Below are 19001 nucleotides of genomic sequence, written 5' to 3' on the forward strand. Positions count from 1 at the left end.
TGGTGGTTTCTCAGAATGTTATGTCATCCAATTAAAGGGGTCACAATTCTACAATTCTGAATGATAATGGAAATCTAGAAAAGAATGTTTTCATAAAGGTGAAATACTAAGCTTGCTACTTTTTCTTTCTTAGGGGATAAAAAAGAATATTAGAGAAATGATTAGAGAATGTTTACTTGCTGATTACTCTAGATACATTCTGTCTCTAACCTTCATGGAGTCACATTCCTAAGCCTTTTGTCCTAAAAGTATAAAGAGCATTCCTATAATATTCGGAGGTTTTAATAATCATTTCTCAACTATAGTAACTGTAACCTTGTGAGTATGTTTGTTTTAAGAGAGAAAATATTAGCTGTCAGAAAATTATTTGTTATTTTACTTAAAAGTTTCAGAGAGTATTTCATCAAACTTGTGATAAATAATCTGTTAATTATGATTTCACTAATTTGTTATAGTTAAAGTAAGCAGTATATAAGCTGTGCCGTTTCTCTTGCAAAAATCAATTTCCTTGGAATAACTTACTTGCAGGCATTTCCATTAAGACACAACATAAAATCTCATTTTTCCACATTATGATGTCCATTTCCGATAAGGTTCTGAGCTGCATGCTGGCCCCTCACTTGTGGAAGTGGCAGGGTGCCCACATCTCATAACGAGGTACCACGATGGAGCAGGACCCCTCCAACTCCTCTGTGCTGGGCACTGCATTTCTATTAACGCAGTTCAAGGTCATTTACACATCATCAACTGACTACCACTAGCTGTCAACTCAAATTTATCCATAGCATAAGTAAGAGAAAAAAACTATCTTATATCCTAAATTTGGCTTTCTCATTCCCGTTTATAAAACTTGTTGAAATTTCTGATTGTACATTAAGTCATCAGTCTTGCATGGAAGAGTTGTTTTTGCACTCCTCTACATCTTCATCTACCTTCTATTTGTTTTTTAAACCCTCCATGATATAGAAACTCAAGCTTTGAAAAACAACTCAGGTTTAAAAACTAAAAGAGACCGCTCCCTCCACCTCTCGGGTAGATCTATAGTATTGGACTGTATCGGGGGCAGTTCTCACTAGCAACTGTTTGGTGATGTCAATTACCAGACAATGTGTTCGACTAGATGAGTAATCAGTCTAGTGTATCTACCTCACAGGGAGGTCATGACCGGGAGGTAACTGACAAAGATTAAAGGTCTTTGCAGTATTCTAAGCAGGAAAAATAGATAAGATTTATTTTGCATTTTCAAACATTTATTCTAGAACGCATAGTAGGATCAGGTGGTCGTTCTGATCTCAGGTGGCCTTGACCAGCAGTGGCTTGGAGCAGGGCTTGGGTTTCCAGCCAGAGCCTGAGGCCAGGTCGCAGAAAGGAAAGGGCCAAATCCTAACCACTAATCCAGTGGTCAGTGACAAGGGCCCTGGCCCTTCAGCTTTGCAGAAGAGAATTTCCACAAAGTCAAAAAGTAGTGAAGCATAAAGTATATATTTAGAGGAAAAGAAATACAGTATGTGTGGATAGACCCACGGGCAGACTTGAAGGAGAGTCTCTGAGCTGTTACCTCCTGGCAGTTTGAATTACGTTTATGGGGCATTTCTTCTACGTTTCCTTTGGCCAGTCATGTTGATTTGCCTGGTTCACAGTCCATATTTGGTATATCTCAGGATCTTCCCACGTGTATACATGCACCTCTTGGCCAAGATGGATTCTACTGAAGAGGCCTATAGGTAGAGCATTCCTTGACATCACTCCTCTTTGACTTCCAAGGATCCTCTCTGTGCATGTGTGGTCAGAGAGGTCTCCTGACTTTGAGAATGAGAAATATGTGGTCTGGGCAGGGCCCAGCCTCTTCCCTTAATTGTTCTGCTAGTCTTGTCTTGGAGTTTCAGTCCACTGGGAATGAATCTCCAGTTGCTTCACCCTGGGTGGGAGGTGATGGTGGGGCATCTACCTCTGGCCTCAGTTCTTTCCTAGTATTTTCCCACAAACCTGTTGGTAGGTGCATGTGATATAATGTTGTAGTTCTCACATTTATAGCCATATATCCAGATTAGGAGCAGCTTTCTGTCTGGAGGATTACTCCAAAAGCAGTCTTCCATCTTAAGAGACCCAAGCACCATATGCCAAAGAGATAGGAGGGAACTCAAAGCCAAGATCACTGATTCTTGGCACAGAAGATGCACCCCTCCACCCACTTAGAACCATATTTCAGCCTAATCCTAAACAGTGTTTACATATTATCCTTTAAAGCCAAGGATTTTCCTGCAAAGCTGAGCCCAAATCAGTTGTGTGGTTTGACTTAACTTCACAGTGTTAAAGAGCCACATTTCTGGGTGCTTCCCAATTGGCATCTTAAATGCTTCTGCCTCCGTCTTTCTGATCTTTCCCCATATGTAAGTGTCAGGGAAGGAACATTTGTGCAAAGTAGGTGAGTTCTATTTTTTAAAATATGTGCTTTATCTCACTCTTTTGTTGTTGGTAGTGGTGGTGGTGGGAGAAGCAGGATGGGGAAGAATATATTTTCAGGACTTTTAATTTTCTAAAGCACTCAAATTAGGAACAAATAAGAAAAGAAACTGATGAATAAGATGTGGGCCAGGTCACACACAAAAAAATAAATCTGAAAACTAGTGGCTGACACAACTTGATACCTGTCACGGAAAGACCACAGGATTTTGTTCAGCCAGAACTGGGCTGGAAAACATGAATCCCTCTACTTAATAGCTAGTGACCTTGGTCATGTAATTCTCAGAGCCTCGGCCTCATTAAATTCCTAACCAGCAGTTTGGGATAACTGCTCCCCCAAAGGATTGGATGAGAATGGAAAAAACATGGTTCCTGGCAGAGAGAAACCTGCAGGAATGTCTGATTCCTGCCATCTTTTCGGGACTCTCCACAGTGTGTGGGGGCAGTCAAGAACTCCAACATGGCGCCAATAGCTTTTGGCTTTTCTCTGGAAGTAACGAAAACAGGAAAAACCACTCTGGCCCCTGAAAGCCAATGTCCTTATATGGTATGAAAAGTGCTATCTTGATTGTTTATGGACTTTTAACAATAATTCATAGGCAAGCTGCCTCACAGCTGCTACAAAAATCTCCAGCTAGTGTTGCTTCATTATACATAAAATTTCTTGGCTAAACTTTGGTTCAGAGTCCACAAAGCAGTGCCTGCTCATGAGGTGTTTTCTAGGAAACCCTATGAAGCAGTTCCTCCGAATATGAATGTGATCTCACCAGCACAAACCAGATGTCAAACTGCAGAGGACTTGGTACAAGGGAGGAGGCCCTAGGGGCACATTTTTTTTTTGCAACCACACTTGATTCCTCTGCTTCACAAGAGGCCTTTAAAATGTGTGTGCTGTATATGTGGGATCCTTTGGAAGAAAAAGTGAACGAGATTAAGCCTGACTGGTTAGTTAATTCCTGGGAGCTCCTAGGTCAACAGAGGCCCACTTGGGTGCCAATGATCACAAGCGCTTGTTCCCGGCCATGGAATTTGGGTGTCCCCAGTGGAGAGAATCCAATGGTTCCAAATACCAGCAACTTGTCAGGTCCAACATCACAAAGAGTGGGAGTCAGAGGCGGAGGATGAGGCAGGGCAGCGCTTAACCAAGAAGGGGTAAGGTGGTTCTCATTACTCCCCCAGCCACCCTCTCACCATATTTGTAGAATGCTGTTCATTAACTTCCCTGTACATCTCTCTGGTTCTTTTTATGGGGTCATGGATGCCTATTCGCACTCTAACCTGTTTTGGATGTTTTTGTTGCTCATTTCCCAGTATAAGCAACTCTTCAGTAAAGTTTTCGAGAAACATTCCTTTTCCTATCTAGATTGCATTGAACTGGTCATTAAATTTTGTTTTTTCATAGGAAAGCCATAATTTTTATTTTTAAAATTTTTACTGGAGTATAGTTGATTTACAATGTTCTGTTAGTTTCAGGTGTACAGCAAAGTGGTTCAGTTAACCATATACAAATGTCCACTCTTTTTAAGATTCTTTTCCCGTATAGGTCATGAAAGGGTATTGAGTCCCCTGTGCTGTGCAGTAGGTCTGTGTTGGTTTCCTACTTTATATATAGTAGTGTGCACATGGCATCCTAATATCTCAATTTATCCCTTCCTCCTCCCCCAGCAGTAACTATAAGTTTGTTTTCCAAATCTTTGACTCTATGTCTGTTTTGTAAATAAGTTCATTTGTACTATTTTTTAAGATTCTACATTTAAGTGGTATTAGATGACATGTGTCTTTCTCTCTCTGACTTACTTCACTCAGTATGACAACAGCTAGGCCCATCTATGTTGCTGCAAAGACATTATTTCATTCTTTTTTTTCGCTGAGTAGCATTCCATTGTGAATTATGTAGATATATACCACATCGTCTTTATCCATTCCTCTCTTGATGGACATTTAGGTTGTTTCCATACCTTGACTACTGTGAACATTGGGGTGTATGTCTTTTTGAATTATTGTTTTGTCTAGATATATGCCCAGGTAAGTAGGATTGCTGGATCATATGGTAGCTCAAAATTTTTGGTTTTTTTGAGGAAACTCCAAACTGTGTTACATAGTGGCTGTACCAATTTATATTGTCACAAACAGTGTACAAGAGTTCCCTTTTCTCCAGAATTTATTATTTGTAGATTTTTTGATGATGGCCATTCTGAGTGATGCAAAGCAATATTTCACTGTAGTTTTGGTTTGCATTTCTCTGATAATTAGTGATGTTGAACATCTTTTCATGTGCATTTTGGCCATCTATTGTCTTCTTTGGAGAAATATTCATTTAGATCATCCTCCCATTTTTTGATCGGGTTTTTTTTTTATGTATTGAGCTATATGAGCTTTTTGTATATTTTGGAGATTAATCCCTTTTTTGTTGCTTCATTTGTAAATATTTCCTCCCATTCTAAGTGTTGTCTTTTCATTCTGTGTATGGTGTCCTTCCCTATGCAGAAGACTTTAAATTTAATTAGGCTCCCTTTATTTCTGTTTTTATTTTTCATTACTATAGGAAGTGGATCAAAAATATCTTGCTGTGATTTATGCAGAGAGTGTTCTGCCTATGTTTTCCTTTAAGAGTTTTAAACTATCCAGCCTTAAATTTGTCTTTAATCCATTTTGAGTTTATTTTTGTGTATGTGTCAGAGTGTGCTCTAATTTCATTCTTTTACATGTAGTTGTCCAGTTTTTCCAGCACTACTTATTGAAGAGACTGTCCTTTTTCCATTTTATATTTTTGCCTCCCATGTCATCCATTAGGTTACTGTAGGTGCCTGGGTTTTCTCTGGGGTTTCTATCCTGTTCTATTAATCTCTATTTCTGTTATTGTGCCAGTAACATACTGTTTTGATTATTTTGCAGTATAGTCTGAGGTCAAGGAGTCTGATCCCTCCAGCTGGTTTTCTTTCTCAAGATTGCTTTTGCTATTCATGGTCTTTTGTGCTTCCATATAAATTGTAAAATTTTTTGTTCTTCTTGAGTGAAAGATACCATTGGTATTTTGATAGGTATTGCATTAAATCTGTAGATTGTTTGAACAGTACAGTCATTTGCACAATATTGATTCTGCCAATGAAAACGTGGTATATCTCTCCATCTGTTTGTGTCATCTTTTATTTCTTTCAACGTTATCTTATAGTTTTCCAAGTATAAGTCTTTTGCCTCCTTAGGTAGGTTTATTCCTGGGTATTTATTCTTTTTGAATAAATAAATGAGATTATTTCCTTAATTTCTCTTTCTGATCTTTTGTTGTTAGTGTACAGGAATGCAAGGTATTTCTGCATATTAATTTTGTATCCTACAACTTCACCAAATTCATTGATGAGCTCTAGTAGTTTTCTATTAGTGTTTTTAGGATTTTCAATGTATAGTATCATGTCATCTGCAAACAGTGACCATTTTATTTCTTCTTTTCAAATTTGGATTTCTTTTATTTCTTCTCTGATTGTAATGGCTAGGATTTCAAAAACTTTTTTAAATAAGAGTGACAAGCGTGGACAACCTTGCCTCATTCCTGATCTTCCAGGTGACGCTTTCAGTTTTCACAGTTGAGAATGAAATGGTGTTTGCTATGGGTTTGTTACATAACCTGTATTATGTTGAGGTAGGATCCCTTTATGCCCTCTTTCTGGAGAGTTTTTTTTTTTTAATCATAAATGAATGTTGAATTTTGTCAAAAGACTTTTCTGCATCTATTGAGATTATCATATAGTTTTTATTCTTCAGTTTGTTCATGTAGTCTATCACACTGATTGATCTGCATATACTGAAGAATTTTTGTATCTCTGGGAAAAATCCACTTGGTCATGATTTATGATCCTTTTAATGTGTTGTTGAATTCAGTTTGTAAGTATTGTGTTGAGGATTTTGTATCTGTGTTCATCGGTGATATGGGCCTGTAATTTTCTTTTTTATGTGACATCTCTGTCTGGTTTTGGTACCAAGTTGAGGGTGACCTCATAGAATGAGCTTGGGAGTGTTCCTTTCTCTGCAATTTTTTGGAAGAGTTTCAGAAGGATAGGTATTAACTGTTCTCTAAATTTTTGATAAAATTTGTCTGTGAAGCCATCTTGTCTTGGACTTTTGTTTGTTGGAAGTTTTCAAATCACAGTTTCAATTTTAGTAGTTGTGATTGCTCTGTTCATATTTTCTATTTCTTTCTTGTTCAAGCTTGTTAACTCCCTTCTTTTGAATGTAGGCTGGACCTGGCGATTTTCTCCTGACTAGGAGAACATGGCTAAAGTGAGAGGACATAATTCCTGTGCTTCAGTTTGGGAGACTGACTCTGGAAACTATTGCTGTCTTGGTTTGTCCAGCTTGATGAAGTAAGCTGCCATCCTGCAGGGGCCTGTGTGACAAGGAACTGAGGGTGGACTCCAGCCAACAGCTAGCAAGGAACTGAGGCCCTGAGTCCAAGAACCCATGAGAAATGGAATCTAGACAACCAGTCAACCAAGGAGTGAACCAAAAAGTAGATCCTGCCTCAAATGAACTACGACACAGACGGCAGTGGCCCCAGATGGAACTCTGGCTGCAGCCTTGTAAGAGACCCTGAAGCAGAAGATGCAGACAGACAAGCTTTGCCTGAATTCCTGTCCAGACAAACTACAGGATAAGTTTCTTGAAATCACCAAGTTCTTGGGCAACGATTTTCTAGCCATAAAAAGCAATATAAGGAGCACCCTATTTCTAGTTTTAAAGACTAAAATAACTGGATAACTTACAATTTCTTTGGCCTTTTAAACTTTAAATAAATAATTGGAGATGCAAAAATTGAAGTACAATATGACATCAGAAATTTAAAATAATACACATTCCTCATTATCAGTGATTTATTCCAAACAGAACCATGCCATGTAGGGCCACCCAAGACAGACAGGTCATGGTGGAGAGTTCTGACAAAAGGTGGTCCACTGGAGAAGGGAATGGCAAACCACTTCAGTATTCTTGCCTTGAGAACCCCATGAACAGCATTAAAAGGCAAAAAGGACACTGAAAGATGAACTCCCCCAGGTCGGTAGGTGCCCAATATGCTACTGGAGATCAGTAGAGAAATACTTCCAGAAAGAATGAAGACACGGAGCCAAAGCAAAAACAACACCCAGTTGTGGATGTGACTGGTGATGGAAGCAAGGTCCAATGCTGTAAAGAGCAATACTGCATGGGAACCTGGAATGTTAAGTCTGTGAATCAAGGTAAACTTGAAGTGGTCAAACAGGAGATGGCAAGAGAGAACATTGACATTTCAGGAATCAGTGAACTAAAATGGACTGGAATGGGTGACTTTAACTCAGATGACCATTATATCTACTTCTGTGGGCAGGAATCCCTTAGAAGGAATGGAGTAGCCATCATAGTCAACAAAAGAGTCCGAAATGGAGTACTTGGATGCAATCTCAAAAACAACAGAATGATCTTTGTTCATTTCCAAGGCAAACCATTCAATATCATGGTAATCCAAGTCTATGCCCTGACCAGTAATGCTGAAGAAGTTGAAGTCGAACAGTTCTATGAAGACCTACAAAACCTTTTAGAACTAACACACAAAAAAGATGTCCTTTTCATTTTAGGGGACTGGAATGCAAAAGTAGGAAGTCAAGTAACAGGCAAATTTGGCCTTGGAGTACAGAATGAAACAGGGCAAAGGCTAATAGAGTTTTGCCAAGAGAACGCTCTGGTCATAGCAAACACTCTCTGCCAACAGCACAAGATAAGACTGTATACATGGATGTCACCAGATGGCCAACACCGAAATAAGATTGATTATATTCTTTGCATTCAAAGATGGAGAAGCTCTATACAGTCAGCAAAAACAAGACCAGGAGCTGATTGTGGCTCAGATCATGAACTCCTTATTGCCAAACTCAAACTTAAATTGAAGGAAGTAGGGAAAACCACTAGACCATTCAGGTATGACCTAAATTAAATCCCTTACGATTATACAGTGGAAGTGAGAAATAGATTTAAGGGCCTAGATCTGATAGATAGAGTGCCTGATGAACTATGGACAGAGGTTCATGCCATTGTACAGGAGACAGGGATCAAGACCATCCCCATGGAAAAGAAATGCAAAAAAGCAAAATGGCTATCGGAGGAGGCCTTACAAATAGCTGTGAAAAGAAGAGAAGCGAAAAGCAAAGGAGAAAAGGAAAGATATTCCCATTTGAATGCAGATTTCCAAGGAATATCAAGGAGCAATAAGAAAGCCTTCCACAGTGATCAATGCAAAGAAATAGAGAAAAAGAACAGAATGGGAACGACTAGAGATCTCTTCAAGAAAATTAGAGATACCAAGGGAACATTTCATGTAAAGATGGGCTCGATAAAGGACAGAAATGGTATGGACCTAATGGAAGCAGAAGATATTAAGAAGAAGTGGCAACAATACACAGAAGAACTGTACAAAAAAGATCTTCACAACCAAGATAATCACGATGGTGTGATCACTCACCTAGAGCCAGACATCCTGGAATGTGAAGTCAAGTGGGCCTTAGGAAGCATCACTACAAAGCTAGTGGAGGTAATGGAATTCCAGTTAAGCTATTTCAAATCCCAAAAGATGATGCTGTGAAAGTGTTGCACTCAATATGTCAGCAAATTTGGAAAACTCAGCAGTGGCCACTGGACTGGTAAAGGTCAGTTTTCATTCCAATCCCAAAAAAAGGCAATGCCAAAGGATGCTCAAACCACTGCACAATTGCACTCATCTCATGCTACTAAAGTAATGCTCAAAATTCTCCAAGCCAGGGTTCAATAATATGTGAACTTCCAGATGTTCAAGCTGGTTTTGGAAAAGGCAGAGGAACCAGAGATCAAATTGCCAACATCCACTGGATCATTGAAAAAGCAGGAGTTCCTGAGAAACATCTATTTCTGCTTTATTGACTATGCCAAAGACTTCGACTGTGTGGATCACAATAAACTGTGGACAATTTTGAAAGAGATGGGCATACCAGACTATCTGACCTGCCTCTTGAGAAATCTGTATGCAGGTCAGGAAGCAACAGTTAGAACTGGACATGGAAAAACAGACTGGTTCCAAATAGGAAAAGGAGTATGTCAAGGCTGTATTTTGTCACCCTGCTTATTTAACTTATATGCAGAGTACATCATGATAAACACTGGCTGGATGAAGCACAGGCTAGAATCAAAATTGCCAGGAGAAATATCAATAACCTCAGATATGCAGGTGACACCACCCTTATGGCAGAAAGTGAAGTGAAGTGAAGTAAATTGAAGTTGCTCGGTCATGTCCGACTCTTTGCGACCCCATGGACTGTAGCCTACCAGGCTCCTCAGTCCATGTGATTTTCCAGGCAAGAATACTGGAGTGGGTTGCCATTTCCATCTCCAGGGGATCTTCCCAACCCAGGGATCGAACCTGGGTCTCCCGCATTGTAGGCAGACACTTTACTGTCTGAGCTACCAGGGAAGGTGGAGTGAAGAAGAACTAAAAAGCCTCTTGAGGAAAGTGAAAGAGGAGAGTGAAAATGTTGGTTTAAAGCTCAACATTCAGAAAACTAAGATCATGGCAAATAGATGGGGAAACAGTGGAAACAATGGCTAACTTTATTTTTTTGGGCTCCAATATCACTGTAGATGGTGACTGCAGCCATGAAATCAAAAGATGCTTACTCCTTGGAAGAAAAGTTATGACCAAATTTCAGGCTCCCTCCTTCATTAATTGAGCAAATACCCAATGAGCCAAACCTCTTAGACAACATACTAAAAAGCAGAGACCTTACTTTGGCAACAAAGGTCCGTCTAGTCAAGGCTATGGTTTTTCCAGCAGTCATGTATGGATTTGAGAGTTGGACTGTGAAGAAAGCTGAGTGCTGAAGAATTGATGCTTTTGAACTGTGGTGTTGGAGAAGACTCTTGAGAGTCCTTTGGACAGCAAGGAGATGAAACCAGTCCATCCTAAAGGAGATCAGTCCTGAGTGTTCACTTGGAAGGACTGATGTTGAAGCTGAAACTCCAATACTTTGGCCACCTGATGTGAAGAGTTGACTCATTTGAAAAGACCCTGATGCTGGGAAAGATTGAAGGTGGGAGGAGAAGGGGACGACAGAGGATGAGATGGTTGGATGGCATCACCAAATCGATGGACATGAGCTTGGGTAAACTCCAGGATTTGGTGATGGACAGGGAGGCCTGGCTTGGTGCAGTCCATGGGGCCACAAAGAGTCAGACATGACTGAGCAACTGAACTGAACTGAGTGGTATAATGAGTGAATTCCTCTTTGTACTTTTATGTATCTACTACATTTTCTACAATTAGCAAGTGTAGAATTATCATCAGAAACTGGATAATGAAATATATCATTGAATGTATAAACTATGGTTGGTTGTTTAGTTGCTAAGTCATGTCGAACTCTTATGACCCCATGGACTGTAGACCGCCAGGCTCCTCTGCCCATGGGATTCTGCAGGCAATAATACTGGAGCGGGTTGCCATTTCCTTCTCCAGGGGATCTTCCCATCCCAGGGATGGAACCTGGGTCTCCTGCATCGCAGGCGGATTCTTTACCAACAGACCTATGAGGGAAGCCCATATAAAATATCCCCCTCCCCAAATGCAGTTCGTATAATAAATCAAAGGAGGGTCCTAAGTAAAGTTCTTCACTAAATTAACTACCTTTGAAACATGATTTGACAAAATCAAGTGATTCTGACACTAACACTTAAAAGATACTGTGCGAGAGTAAGAGTGAGCAGAGGGACACACACACGACTGTGCTCACATGATTTGAAATATATTTGAGTGATAGAATCAAAATAAATGCCTTGGGGGACATGTGGGCCAGTGGTTAAGGATCTACCGTGCAGTGCAGGGGACACAGGCTCGGTCGCTGGTTGGTGAACTAGGATCCCACGTGCAGCAGAGCAACTAAGCCCGCACACCACAGCAACACAGGCTGCGCGCTGCAGAGCCCAGGTGCAGGGCTAGAGCGTCTGTTCCAGCAACGAAGGATCTCGACAAAGTTCTTGCTTGCCACAACTAAGACCTGAGACAGCCAAATTTTTTTTTTTTTTAAGGCTCTAGCTTTCTAGGAAAAAACGGTTATTTTTATCTATGAACAACTTCAGTTCACAGCGTGGAGGCAGAAGACTCATAGCATTTATTTAAAAAAAAGGGTAAATGCTTTGGACCACTTTGTAAAATAGTCAAACTGACCGAAAATGAAGCAGGAAAAGAAATATACTTTTCCTTATATATTTTTATTAAACTTTTTTGGTTAGCTCACATATATGTCTCCATGCCTAAAATAAATTTTTGAAAATGGTACCCCATGACAGTCAGTGAAAAATTCCAACATTTACCCACATATTTTATCAATGAATTTAAGCAAGAAATAGGATATTCAGAAGTCTAATTCAAGTAAGTCATTCAGGATACCCATCTAGCAGCAGGAGGAATCACGACTCTGGTAGCTAAGTGATGAAGCCGCTTTACAGAACTCATGACTCATCTTGTGACAGTCAGAGAGAAAACGGTGTTATATATTAACTGCTTTCAAGTAGACCATCTTACTCAGTGACCAGTTTTAAAAGGCCACTACTTTCTTGGAATTGGAATATTTGATGAGACATGAAATAATAGAAAATGAATCTAGTTACAGAACTCAAGACATTTCCAACACTCCAAAGAAGAATCTAAAACTATCTCAAGATGCAGCCTGTGGCTCTGGACAGTGCAGGCGTGCGGTTCCCAGGAGCCCATGACCATGCTTTCCTTGTGAAGTCACTATCTTAGACAGGAATGCAGAGGCCCTGGTGTAATGGTGAGGTAGAGTTGGATGATGACTGGTCTTGGCAGGAAAATATTTATCTACTGGGTCATTTTTAGCTGTGTGAGGCTGGACAAATAACAGCCTCTCTAGCTTTGTTTAAATTATTCATAAAATTAAAATAATACTTATCTACTATTTCAATGACTAGTTGGGAACCTCATATAAGATATATATTTGTGTAAAGAGCTTTTTAAACCAAAAGCGACTTTAAAAAAAATCAATCTGGGCGTAACCAAGTACCTAAAAGAGCAAAAGTTTACCCAGGAGAAGCAATTCTAAATTAATCCATGATCAGAAACGGCATTGTAAAGTTTTATGCTTTATTTCTCAAGACATTGATTGCTTCAGACTGATTCTGTTCCCCCAAACTCACTGGTCAGTTCTCAAACGGGTATTTTATAACTCAATTGTTGACCAGACATATGTCCACTGACTGGTTATTTTTTGAAACAATATTTTCTACACTAGCAATTAAAACCATAACTATGTGTATTTTTCTACCTACTTGGTCCTTGTTTCTGAAATGTAGTCTTTATGGTAATGCATTTTTTCTTTGGGCTATAGTTGCTTTAAAACGTTTTGTTATTTTCTGCTGTACAATGAAGTGCATCATCTGTGTGCGTGTGTGTGTGTGTGCGTGTGCGTGTGTGTGTGCGTGTACTCTCCCTCTTAGGCCTCCGCCCATTGCCCCCCATTCCACCAACCTAGAGTACCACCACAGCGCCGAGCTGAGCCCCGGTGTTGACACAGCAGCTCCCCACTATGTTGCGCACGTAGTACGCGTGTGTCAATGCTAATCTCCTGATCCATCCCACCCCAGCTTCCCCCGCTGTGCCCACATGTCCGTTCTCTCCATCTGCATCTCTATTCCTGCCCCGGAACTAGCTGCATCTGTGCCATTTTCCCTAGATTCTACATGTATGCATTAATAAATGATATTTGTTTTTCTCTTTCTGACTTACTTCACTCTGCCTGACAGGTTCTAGGTCCATCCACGTTTCTATATTTTTAACTCATGTCCATAGCCAGATCTATTGGGTATATATCAACATACAAATTTTCTGAGACTTCTGTCTTCTTAAAAGGCTAGAGCTGCACACACACACACACACACACACACACATCAACCTAACCGGAGCTTTGAAGCACAACCAAGTCTAGCTGAAATGCAGGCTCTTCCTCCCTGTCCCTGGACCTAGGAGATTATTATTGCTTTCTCCACAGAGATCCTACTACAAGCACAATGAAAATCAATATAGACTTGGAACAGCTGAGACTAATTTTTAAATGCTGAGGCTGCCAAAATTCACCCTAAGACAATGCCCCCAGTATAAGTCCCTCTTGATCATACATCCATACATCTTTTCCTGTGCTCTCATCCCTACTGCTCTAGCCTTCCACCAAGTTGATCCAAACTCCCATCCACAGCATATCTTCTTCCCAAGCCTTTTCCTCTGGGTACCCTAAAACCTGATTCTGCTTCTTCCTACAGCTCCAACCCCTTGCTCATCCTTTTGAGTCTGACTAAAAAAACACTCCAACTCTTTTTTATTGTAAAGAAAATCTTATCAATTTTCTAAAAAAAAAATCTTCTGGAATTTGGCTTGAGATTACACTCAATTTATAGATTAATTGGAGGATAATTGACATCTTAACAATATTAACTCTTCTGACCAATAAATATAGTACCCTTTGTTTTTCATTTTTCTCAACATTTTGTAGTTTGTGTACAAATTTGCATATGTTTTGTTAAATGTATCCCTGAGTATTTTGGGGGTTTTGCTATTATAATTTTTATTTTCAACTTCCAATTCGTTATTGCTAGTATGTGGAAATATAACTGATTATACTGACTTTATATATAGTGACCTTGCTAAAGTCATCTGTAGCTTTTTTTGTAAATTCCTTAGGATATTCTATGTGGACAATGGTGTAATCTGCGAACTAAAATAATCTCATTCCTCTTTGCCAGTCTATAAATCTTTCATTCTTTTACTGGCCTTACTGTAGTGCACTTAGCTTCTACTAAGATGTTGAATGGGAGTGATGAGAGAAAATATCTCTGCCTCATTTCTGACCTTGAGGGAAAGCAGTTAATCTTCCACTGTTAAATACAATGTTAGCTCTTCTTATCAAGTTAAGAAAGTTCCCTTCCACTCCGAGTTTACTGAAACATTTTTTTTTTCTCATGAGTGGCATTTGAAGATCATCAAAGGCTATTTCTGCATCTGCTGAGGTTATCATATGATTTGTCTCTCCCCTCTTTTTTTTTAGTCAGTTAATATAATGGAAAAACATGCTTAGCTTTCTAGTGTTAATACAACCTCACATTCCTGGGATAAACTCTTAACATTTGGTCACTGTATTAGCCTTCTAGAGCTGCCATACCAGGATACCACAGATTGGATGGCTTAAAAAACAGAAATTTATTTTCTCACATTTTAGAGGCTATAATCCAAATCTTGCATGCTAGGCTTCAGTATTATGCAAATCAAGAACTTCCAGACGTCTAAGCTGGCTTTAGAAAAGGCAGAGGAACCAGACATCAAACTGTCAACATTTGCTGGATCATAGAGAAAGCAAGGGAATTCCAGAAAAATATCTACCTCTGTTTCATTGACTCCACTAAAGCCTTTGACTGTGCGGATCATAACAAATTGAGGAAAGCTCTTAAAGAGATGGGAAACCAGAGCATTTCACCCATCTCCTGAGAAACCTAGATGCGGGTCGAGAAGCAACAGTTAGAGCCCTGACTGGAGAAGGAAACAGCAACCCACTCCAGTGTTCTTGCCTGGAGAATCCCAGGGATGGGGGAGCCTGGTGGGCTGCAGTCTATGGGGTCGCACAGTGTTGGACACAACTGAAGCGACTTAGCAGCAGCAGCAGGAAACAGCTGATTGGTTCAGGATTGAGAACAGGGCACAATAGAGCTGTCCGCTGTCACCGTTTGTTTAACGTATACACTGAGCACATCATGAGAAACGCCAGACTGGATGAGTTACAGGCTGGAATCAAGATAAGCAGGAGAAACTTCAACAACCTCAGATACGGCAGAAAGCGAAGAGGAACTAAAGAGCGTCTTGATGAGGGTGAAGCAGAGTGAAAGAGCCAGCTTAAAACTAAATCTAAACAAAACTAAGATCATGGCATCCGGCCCCATTACTTCATGGCAAATAGAAGGGGAAAATACGGAAGCAGTAACATATTCCCTCTTCTTGGGCTCTAAAATCACTGTGGAAGGTGACAGCAGCCATGAAATCAGAAGGTGATTGCTTCTCAGGAGGAAAGTTATGACGAACCTAGACAGTGTGTTGAAAAGCAGAGATATTACTCTGCCGACAAGGGTCTGCTTAGTCAAGGCTTTGGTCTTTCCAGTGGTCACATACTGTTGTGAGAGCTGGACTGTAAAGAAGGCAGAGCACCAAAGAACTGATGCCTTCTAACAGTGGTGCTGGAGAAGACTCCTGAGAGTCCCTTGGACTGCAAGGAGATCCAACCAGTCCATCTTAAGGGAGATCAACCCTGATTACTCATTGGAAGCACTGATGCTGAAGCTGAAGCTCCAGTATTTTGGTCGTCTGATGCGAACAGCTGACTCATTGGAAAAGTCCCTGATGCTGGGAAAGATTGAGGGCAGAAGAAGAGGGCGTCAGAGGATGAGATGGCTGGATGGCATCATCAATGCAATTGACATGAACTTGGGCAAATTTCAGGCAATGTTGAGGGACAGGGAGGCCTGGCGTGCTGCTGTCCATCGGGTCGCAAAGAGTTGGACACAACTGAGCAACTGAACAACAACATCAATCTAAAGCTGCTCTTAGGGCTGGTTTCTGGTGAGATCTCTCCTGGCTTGCAGAAGGCCCTCCTTGAGTTCTCACACAGTCCTTCCTCTGTGGACCTGCAGTGAGAGAAGTCTCAAGTCTCCCTTCTTCTTGGTGCAAGAACACCAGTCCTTAGGATTAGGGCCCATTTTTATGACCTCATTTAACCTTAGTTATCTCTTTAAAGGCCTTGTCTCTGACTATAGTCGTATTGCAGCTTAGAGCTTCACCTTAAGGGTTTGGCCAGGATAGGATGGGGAGGACACCAGTCAGTCTGTGACAGTCATGATGTATTATTTTTATCACATATTGTTGTATTTGATTTGCTACTTTTAAGGATTATTGTATCCATATTCATGAGTGATATTGGTATTAATATACAGTTTCCCTTTCTTATAATGCCTTTGATTTTGGTATCAAGGTGATTCCTCATAAAATGAACTGTGTTCGTTCCTTTTTTATTTTTTTGGATTATTTTTGTAAATTTGATATTCATTTTTCCTTAGATATTTCATGGAAATCACCAAAGAACACATTCAGTACTGGATTTTTCTTTTGGGTAAAGTTTTTTATTATTTGTTTTTATTGACCTCTAGTTGATTTATACTACCATGTTAGTTTCAGTTGTACAGCATGGTGATTCAGTTATATATATATGTATATATATACATATATATGCATATACATATATTCTTCTTCAGATTCTCTTCTCTTATAGGTTATCACAAAGTACTGAGTATAGTTCCTTGTGCTATAGAGTAGGGCCTTGTTGGTTACCTATTTTATATACTGTAGTGTGTATATGTTAATCCCAAACTCTCTTGTCTCTCCCCCTTCCCCTTTTGTAGGAACAAATTTGTTTTCTATGTTGTGAGTCTCTGTTCTGAAAATAAGTTCATTTGCATCTTTTTTTTTTCAGATGCCACATATAAGTGAAATCATGTAATATTTGTCTTTCTCTGACTTCACTTGGTCTGATAATGTTTACTTCCATCCATGCTGTTGCAAATGGCAATATTTCATTCTTTTTTTACAACAGTCCATTGTATATATGGACTGTTATACATCTTTATCCATTCATCTGCTGACAGACATCTAGGTTGCTTCCATGTCTTGGCTACTGTAAATAGTGGTGCAGTAAACATTAAGATGCACATATCTTTTCAAATTTTGATTTTCTCCAAATATATGTCTAGAAGTGCGGTTGCAGGGTCATATGGCAGTTCTAGCTTTTTTTCCAGAAATCTCCATACCGCTCTCCATACTGTAATATCAATTTACATGCCCACCAACAGTGTAGGAGGGCTCCCTTTTCCCCACACCCTCTCCAGCATTTATTATTTGTAGACTTTTGATGATTGTCATTCTGACCAGTACGAGATGACACCCCATTGTAGTTTCTGATTTGCATTTCTCTAATAATTAGTGATGTTGAGAATCTTTTCTGTACCTGTTGGTCATCTGTATATCTTCTATGGAGAAATGTCTATTTAGACCTTCTATATATTTTTTTGTTTCTTTGATATTAAGTTGCATGAACACTGTATATTTTGGAGATTAATTCCTTGTCAGTTGCTTCTCTTACAAATATTTTCCACCAGTCCAGAGGTTGTCTATTTTATGGTTTCCTTTATTGTGCAAAAGATTTTAAGTTTAATTAGATTCCATTTGTTTGTTTTTTTCCACTACTCTAGGAGACAGATCCAAAAAGATAATCCTGCAATTTATGTCAAAGGGTATTCTGCCTATGTCTTCCTCTAGCACTTCTATAATGTCTGGTTTACATTTAAGTCTTTTATCCATTTTGAATTTTGGGGGGGCATGCTGTTAGAGAATGTTCTGATTTCATTCTTTTACATGTAGCTGTCCAGTTTTCCCAGCACCACTTTTTGAAGAGACTGTCTCTTCTCCATTGCATATTCTTGTCTCCTTCATTATGGATTATTTTACTAACGGTGTGTGAACTTAGTTCTGGACGTTCTATTGTGTTCCATTGATTTATGTTTGTCTTTGTGCTGGTGCCATACTGTTTGATTACTGTGGCTTTATAGTACTGTGTGAAGTCAGGGATCCTTATTCCTCCCACTCTGTTTTTCTTTCTCAAGACTGCTTTGGGTATTTGAGGTCTTTTATGTTTCCTTATAAATTAAAGCAATTTTTGATCTTGTTCTATCAAGAAATGCCAGTGGCATTTCGATAGGGATTGCATTGAACCTGTAGATTACGTTGGGTAGTATAGTCATTTTGACAGTGTGAACTCTTCCAGGCCAAGAACGTGGTGTATCTTTCCATTAGTCATCTTAATTTCTTTCATCAGCATCTTAGTTTCCATCGTACAGGTCTTTTAGTTAGATTGTTTGTTTAATTTCTCGTTTCTGATCTTTTGTTGTTAGCATATAGAAATACAAGAGGTTTCTGTGTATTAATTTTGTATCTTATAACTTTAGCAGATTCATGGATGAGCTCCAGTTTTTGGGTAGTGTCTTTAAGATTTTCTATGTATAATATCATGTTGTCTGCAAATACAGTTTTGCTTCTTCCTTTCCAACTGGGATAACATTTATTTCTTCTCTGAGTGCCAAAGCTAGGACTTCCAAAACTATGTTGAATAAAAGTGACAAGAGTGGACATCCATGTACTGGTTCTGATTTTAGAGGAAATGCTTTCAACGTTTCTCCATTGAGTATGATGTTAACTGTGGACTTTTCATATAAGCCTTTATAATGCTGAAGTATGTTCACTTTATAGCCCCTTTCTGGAGAGTTTTTGTCATAATAGATGTTGAATTTTATGAAAATCTTTTTCTGCATCTATTAATATGACCATATTTTTTGTTCTTCAGTTTGTTAATTTGTTTCATCACAGATTGCTGAATTTGGTGTTGAAAATC

The sequence above is a fragment of the Oryx dammah genome, unplaced genomic scaffold (assembly GCF_014754425.2).
Source record: "Oryx dammah isolate SB20612 unplaced genomic scaffold, SCBI_Odam_1.1 HiC_scaffold_11, whole genome shotgun sequence".
NCBI lineage: Eukaryota > Metazoa > Chordata > Mammalia > Artiodactyla > Bovidae > Oryx > Oryx dammah.